Below are 8,335 nucleotides of genomic sequence, written 5' to 3' on the forward strand. Positions count from 1 at the left end.
TTCACCCCCAACATTCCCCATATCCAATGGAGAAATTCATATCCCTTCCTAAAATGATATTATCATATTTGAGAAAAGATAGATTGAGTAGGTGGTTCTAAAAATCTGCTCTGTTATGACAAGGGGCATATATATTGAGAACCATGAGATCCAAGCCAAATTCCGAGGAGTATATGTCCATGATGATGAAACCAGATCCTCCCCAGGAGGCTTTGAGCTAGATAGTGTGAGGGTTTATGCCCAGAGAAAGACCTCTATATGGCCCAATGACATCAAGTGCATGGAATTTCCATCCCGACTTCAATGATTGTAGAAGAGGAATGACGAGGTTAGCCAAACCAAGGGTTTCTTGAAGGAAAATAATATCAACATTCTCAAATTCAAATAATTATCTGAGTGCTACTCTTTTGGGAGGGCTAGCCAGTCCTTTGTAGTTAAAGGAAAGGCACTTCATGAGGGTGGCCAAGGGAGGGTAATCGGTGCTCTAAGTACCCAATAAAGATTGGATTATCTTCCATGCACCACTTCCACCCCAGCCTACAAGATAGCTTTGGAAGTATGATTGACAGCCACTAGTGGTCTTGGAGGAGCGAGGTGGGGATGTTAAACCAATCCCTAAATTTACAGGTGGATGAGACACACGAGACCAGAGGTTGTAAGTATGAAAGTGAGCTGAGGTAGTCGAGGGATCCAAGTGGAGGGATGAGTGTGCCAAACCAGGGATGAGACACACGGGACTAGAGGTTGTAGGTATGAAAGTGAGCTTAGGTAGTCGAGATACAAGGTAGGTGGAGGTCTAGGGGGTAGGTAATAGCAGTGGAAGTAATGCCTGGAATAGATGAAAATCCAGTATACAAGTGCTGAACAATGCAATTTAAAGAAAATTCAGATACAAAGTGAGAGGGAGGAGGAGTATTCAATGAGCGAGTGGCTGTAGTTGCAGCCCGGGATCTCATCATTAATGGGGAGGGAGGATGAGGGGAGGCAGTAGATGGCAGATGAGTTTATCCTCCCACCGTTTCCAGAGGTACATTGGACTGAGATGGCTTTCCAACAACTAATGAGGGTGCAACAGGAGAAACATACTTGGCATCCTTGGTAGGAGTGACAATCGGGCAAATCAGAGGACATTCCTTATAAATATGTCCAACTTTATGACACCTTCAACATCTGAATGGCACTCCTTCATAATCCAATATTTGAATGCACGTGAAGTTCTTCCACTAAAGAGTGATTTTCTCTTCCAACCCTTCTCTGGTATCCATGTATACCAATATACGAGCCATAGATCAATTACCAGAGTTGATATACATCTTGTCGTAATCCAGAAAGGTACCAAGCGTGTTGCCGATGCAAGTGAAAATGTCTTTAGACTAAAAGTGGAGGGGTAACCCTAGAAAACTAACCCATAGTGGTCCAACACCAATATTTTCCTATTCTGGATCGAATAATGGGCTCCAGCACCTAAGAAAGACTGAGGCCATCTCAATATGCCAATACCCAGAGAGTGCCCATGTGGTGTACTCTTCCCTTTAGAAGATGAGCGCAAACCATCCCTGTTCCATCATATGAACGTCCGGGAGTTCCTTGAAAATATTCCCCCAAATCTCCTTGACCTAGAGGCGAAGGCAAGAAGTAGAATAAGCTCAACCTTTGACTCTACTGACTAAAACCTTGCTAGTTGTGTCAAAAAATTCCCCCATTTGAACCCCTTCACCAAATTTTAATGCTAAATTCTTACTGGTAGCCTTAACACCTTCAACTTTTTCTTATAGTACACGACGTGGTTGGGTGATCTTGCAAGGGATCCTGTGAACCCTGCTAATCCTTCTGAGGCTGCGAGGAGTTATCCCATGATTTTATCACCAATGTATTGAAGCAACCAAAAGGTGAGGATGTGGGAACCGACTCCATCATAAAGGGAGTGAAAGTATTAGATGACAGATGGGAGGGGCCAGTTGTAGAATAAAACCCTACATAGGAGAGGAAATCACAGGTTATTTGGTGAGGCAAAGTATCATAAGGAAACGGTTCAAAATGGGAGGAGGGCAGTGTGCAAGAGGCAAGTAGGTGGAGGGTAGCCGGTCATAGGGGTGGGCAGTCAAGGTTGATGGAGTTGATAGAGAGGGAAGCAAACAATAGACTGGATGAGGAAGGACTGTGGACGAAATGGGAAGGAGGTGTAACGAAAAACTATGGAAATGGCGAACCCTGAACCCCAACCATCGAAACCTTTGGTCGATCATTAGGGCATGTCTATATAGGCTCATAGGGGTTAAGGTCAGCAGAATGACTGAACACATCTTCGTCTATGTCCAACATCATGCAGACAATCCCGATGACAACGAAGGGTGGTCCAATGATAGCAAATCTAAAGAGTTGATGCCAACCATGATTGTGAAGATGATAAAGTGGCTGAGCAAATGGTGATCTAGAAACTATGATGCTTCAAGAACTGAGGAGGAAACCCTAACCATGCTACCACCACTAAACAGTCCTGAGCTCCCTCATTGCTCTTCAATTCCCTTGTTTAATCAAAAAATCCTACCAATTATCACCATTGGTATTCAATTGTGCTTCTACTAGGTTTTTGATTATTATTTTATGGATCTAGGCTTTTAATTATTATGTTACAATACCATGGGCCAATACCCTGGCTTATCAATACCAGTGCCCAAAGCCATAACTTAATTCACAATAAAAATATTTTATAAATGTTTTAATTTATATTAATTTATCTAAAAGAAAAAGGGTTATGATCACTTTTGAGATATATCTAAACCCTCCATCCCTCCATGCTCATGACTACTAAAAATATTCCCATAGAGATTAAGTGGAGGCTTTAATAAAATAAAAAGTTAGAAAACTTTTATATACATATGTGAAATTTAGATAATGTAAATAATATTATAAATAACAGGGATAGATGCATATTAACCAAGGATCCAAGTGAAGAGAGAAAACAAAGTGACTTGCAATTATAGAGGAAAGATACTGCATGATTGATCCAAATATAGATTTAATATTTTACAACCAATTATTTTTTTTAATTTAGATACTTTCTTAATATAGTGCAATGGGATTGGATTTAAGAGGGAGAGGGAGAGAAGAGGGTGGGGGGAGAGGAGGGAGAGAGAGATGGATTTAGAGGGGGGAATAGAGGAAAGGAAGAAAAAATACATTGAGAGATAGAGGCGGAGAGAAACAAGGAGTGAAAAGGGATAGATGAAGAGGAAATGAAGGAGAGAGATAAAAGGAGATGATAGAGATAGAGAAATATAGGGAAGAGATAGAGGCGGAGACATAAATATGGAGGTGGGAGAGAGAGTGAGGGAGAGAGGAGAGTGGGAGGGAAGATAGAGAGAAGGGGAGAGGGAGGGAGAGGAGGGGAAATGAGAGAGAGAGAAGAATAGGGAGGGGTATATATATATATATATATATAGAGAGAGAGAGAGAGAGAGAGAGAGAGAGAGAGAGAGAGAGAGAGAGAATTTATGTTTGGGGGGTGAGATGGAGAGACAAACAAGGAGAGACAATGAGAGATAGAGATTTTATGTTTGGGGGGGTGAGATGGAGAGACAAACAAGGAGAGGCAACGAGAGATAGAGATATATATGGAGGGGGGAGATAAGCAAGAAGAGAGAGACAAAGAGAGCGAGGGAGGAAGAGAGATAGATATGGATAGAGAAGAGGAAGAGAGAGAGAGAGAGAGAGAGAAGGGGAAGAGAGAGGGAGAGGGATACATACATACATACATACATATGGAGAGAGAGTATGTATGTTTGCGAGATGATACAAAGAGATAAATAAGGAGACACAGATGGAGATATAGATACAAATAGAGGGGGTGAGAGGGAAGAAGAGAGAAATATAGGGAGGGAGGGAGGAAGAGAGATATACATGGAGAGATAGAGAAAGTGTGATATGTATTTTGGGGAATGAGATAGAGAGACAAATAAGGAGAGATCGAGAGATGTATAGATATAGATGGAAGGGGGAAAGAGGGAAGAAGAGAGAGATAGAAATAAGGAGGGAGAGGTGGAGAGAGATATGGGAGAGAGGGAGGGGAGAGAGACAAGGAGAGAGGGAGGGGAGAGAGAGGAGAGAGGGAGGGAGATGGAAACATAGATGGAAGGTAGAGAGATAGGGAAGAAGAAAGAGATACTTAGAGAAAAATACATATATAGAAGTTAGATCTAGAAATTCATGAATAATTTGTTTTTTTCACTAAAATAGATCAAAAGAGAGAGATAGAGAGGGATGGAGGAAGAGAGATAGATATCAAGATAGAGAGAGATATGGAGAGAGAGAGTGTGTGTATGTTTTTAGGCTGATATAGAGAGATAAAGAAGGAGAGACATAGGGAGATAGAGATATAGATTGAGGTGGAGAGAGAGAGAGAGAGAGAGAGATAGGAAGAGAGAGAAAGTGTGTGACATGTGTTTGGCAGGGTGAGATGGAGAGACAAATAAGGAGAGATAGAGGGAGGTATAGATATAGATGGAAGGGGGAGAGAGGGAAGAAGAGAGAGATAGAGAAAGGGAGGGAGAGGGAGAGAGAGAGATTGGGGAGAGAGGGAGGCGGGGCATAGATAAAGAGAGGGGGAGAGAGATATACATGGATATGGAAGTTGGAGAGTGAGGGAAGAAGAAACAGATAAACATAGACAAATACACACATAGATTTTAGATATAAAAATTCATGAATATTTTAGTTTTCCATTAAAAATATGTATTGATTAATGTAGTTGTTGATTCCTAATCCTATTTGATTTCTTGCACTAGATAAGTTGATTTCAGTGTAATTGTTGATTTCTAATCCTATTTGATAACATACATTAGATGCATTTATTTTAGTGTAGAGGTTGATTTCTACTCCTATTTGGTTGTTGACGCATGATGCATTGGTTTTAATGTATATATTGATTTCTAATTGTTGGGTGCAGTATTTAAGGATATTTCATGCACATTTTTCCCTATTTTTGTCCATTTCCCTTCACTGAATCCATCAATCCCTTGACATAATGTCACTCTCCCTAGTCAAGAAGCAATTTTTTTCTTTGACATATTATTATGCCATTTTTTTGTTAAGTATCGAAAGAAACAATGTCTTTTTGGAATCACTAACTAGGGAAATTATGGAAGAGGTCTTTTGGGTGTTTTTCTTTCAGGTGTTGTTGTAATTACCAAAGACTATGGGAAAGAAGTTGCTATTGTTACATGTTGTTACACCCTGAATATTTTTGTTACACCATGAGTGTTGTTACACCATGAGTTTTTTTTACACTGTGATGTTGTTGCTACACTACAAATTGTCAAAGATGTGGCTGTTATTTTAGAGAAAATTGTTGAAAACCATGAGATGTAACTCTATGTGGAAGGTTGGGAAAACCTGAGAATTATAGCTATAAAAATTAGTGTAACCATAATAGTTATTTAATTAAAGAATGGTTGTAACAACTTCTATTTTATTTCATTTCTGTTAAATTGATTAGCATGAGAATTGTGAGATTCTCATGACTGATTTGTTCCCTAATTTTGGGGTTCTGTAAGACTTTGTAAAAAGACCCAGTATTATGAGAAGGAGACGGAAACATCTAGAAGAATACCAATATTTTGATATTGTATCTTTTAGCCATTTTAATAAAGCAAGTACTTGGTGATGATTTTGAAATTCATGTGTTGAATCTTTAAGTAGTTTCATTCCATTCCTACACCCTGCTAGGGAGGAAGGGCCCTCCTCTTTAGCAGGGATCACAATATTAGTAGTATATTTATTTTCTTAGATGTTGATGTGAATTTATTATTATTTTTGCATATATTTTTGAATAGACACACTTCTGTTTTTAGATTTATGGTATGTTGCTTTATATTATTGTTTCACTCTAGTTAATAACACATGGCATGCCTATTTCTTTTCTGAAGCTTATGAAGTGTGAATTTATATTTTGTTGAATGAGTTTCATATTGGTAGTGTGTTCTTTAATTTTTGTAAGTGTGAGTTTCATTTGTACAAGAATGTTTTAAATTCTGCAAGTGTGTTCAACAACATTTTTGTGTTACCTTTTTGTTCATGTATCGACACAAATAGTGCCAACTCCTTTGAAATAAAAGACCTACCCTAGTTGATAATTAATGGTTGTGATTCAGTTGTTTTAAGAGTGATAAAATAGCACAAACATTTTGGCCTCGTTGTTTGGGAAGGCAGTTGACGGTACAGTCAGAGAGTGTTTTTTCTTGAATTTTCTTTTGATACAATGTTTTTAATTGCACAGGTGTTGGGTGGTAAGATGAGAGGTATGAGCTTATGTATCGCTCTAACATACCTAAGTGGGCTCATCACTATATTAATTGAGAAACTTATGGTGTGAAATAATTACACATAGGGTCCATGTGTAGGATGTATGAGTAAAGAAGAAACAAAACGTAGGAACTCTAATAAATCTACATGAAAAAAAGGTCATAAAAGGAACAAGAAAAATACGGATCTACGGAGAAAAATATTTATTCAAGAATTGATATCAAAAGTAGAGAGAGCAGTCAAATTTTCATGGGGACATAAGAAAAATAGGTCCGCATAAATTTGCTACTCCTACATCAAAACCAGGAGTATTTGGTTCCTCTATTTTAGGACCCCACCTTCCTCAAACTAGCCTACAAACTCCAAAATATGTAGATTCAAATCAGGAAAATCAAGGAGAGACTAGTGGCCATAATTTTGGATTAGAAGGGTAGGGGAAAACTACTAGGAGGTTCCAATAACTAGAATAGGAAGAACACTATTTTATTATATATACCTAGATTCAGGCAGTGTAATAAAACGAACAACCCTAGAACAACCTGAAAAATCATCACAAGAAACTTTAACCACATAACATTCGCCTGAACAATCATTGTGAGGGTACTCATTAGAACGAGAATCATGAGAATCCACAATGGGAGACAAGAAGAACAATAACAATGATAGAATATATGCCACTATTACCACTTTTGAATTTCCAATAAGTGATATAAGGGGAAAAGCTCCCATGAGAAATATTCCTCTATCATCCCTTCCATCTTTTCAAGGATTGACTGTAGAAGATCCTGATACTTTTTTGTTTGAATTTGATGTTCTATGTAGGAGATATGACTACACTTCGGATGCTCAAAAGCTAAAACTATTCCCAACTACTCTGAAAGTAGTAGCACTAAGATGGTTTATGGGATTGGATTCTGCTACTATCTAGACATGGGGAGACATGAAGACTGCATTTCTGCCGAAATACCAGGAATATTTCTAGACCAGAGATTTGAGAGAGGAGATATTTAGAATGACACATAAGGAAGAAAAAAACTTGGAAGATTATGTGGAATAATTCCATTATAATCTATAGAGATCCAAATGTAGTGATTTCGATTCAGAAATTTTGAAAATAAAATTTATACAAGGAATGAGAAATGATTGTCTCAACATGTTGAACCTATTTGGACAATAATATATATCTTAGGATCCATTTGATGAGATAATAAAACTCTGATTTTGGTGTTCTAGAGGATCGTCATGGGGGAGAAATATGGCATGGGATGCCTTTGTTAGAATAAAAAAATCTACAAATGGAGGTGTGGCCAAAGTCGAGATCGGAAATCTTAAGACTGGTCTTCTCAGTACCTTATCTACCCAACTAAAGACAAGACAAGTGAAAAAGGAACATGATGAAGATGATAAACTGTTGGTTTTGTTCTTCCAAAAATGTAAAGAGAAACATTCCCTGAAGTAATGTAGAGTTAACAACATCAACTTGTGCAATATTTGTGATCTAGAGCATTCTACATGCTACTCTCTAGAGCTTCCAAAACTAAAAGAAATGCTCAAGGAATCAAGTGAAGAAGTACAGTCTTCCTACTTTATCGGGTCTAGGAACCCTTGGAAACCATGACCACTAGGTATGTCTCAATATTTTTCTTTTAATCCATGGAATAATGTATATAATGCTCATCAATCTCCGTGACAGTATTCCACTCTTCCTCCAACTCAATTTCCTTCACCACAGAACCAATGGTCTCCTTCTCCACCTTTACAGTATCATCCATCTTAAACGTATTCTTAGCCTCATAATTGGAGGGGAAACTCTTTAGGTCCATCCCCTCCTACACTACCAGTACAACAACAATTGTAACTACCACCTCTTTCGTCATTTGCTACTACTCCTCCCATACGACCCCAATTACCTATAGTAACCCAAATAATAAGGTAGCCTAGAATATAGAGGCCCCCACTTCTTTCCAGACTTATTAGATTACTCCTTTTGGATGTAATGAAATCCACCTTCGATCACAAAAAGTAGTAAATAAAA

Source organism: Pinus tabuliformis, chromosome 6 (genome assembly GCF_031772625.1).
Source record: "Pinus tabuliformis cultivar Carrire ecotype Pingquan chromosome 6, CPIR1, whole genome shotgun sequence".
NCBI classification, from domain to species: domain Eukaryota; kingdom Viridiplantae; phylum Streptophyta; class Pinopsida; order Pinales; family Pinaceae; genus Pinus; species Pinus tabuliformis.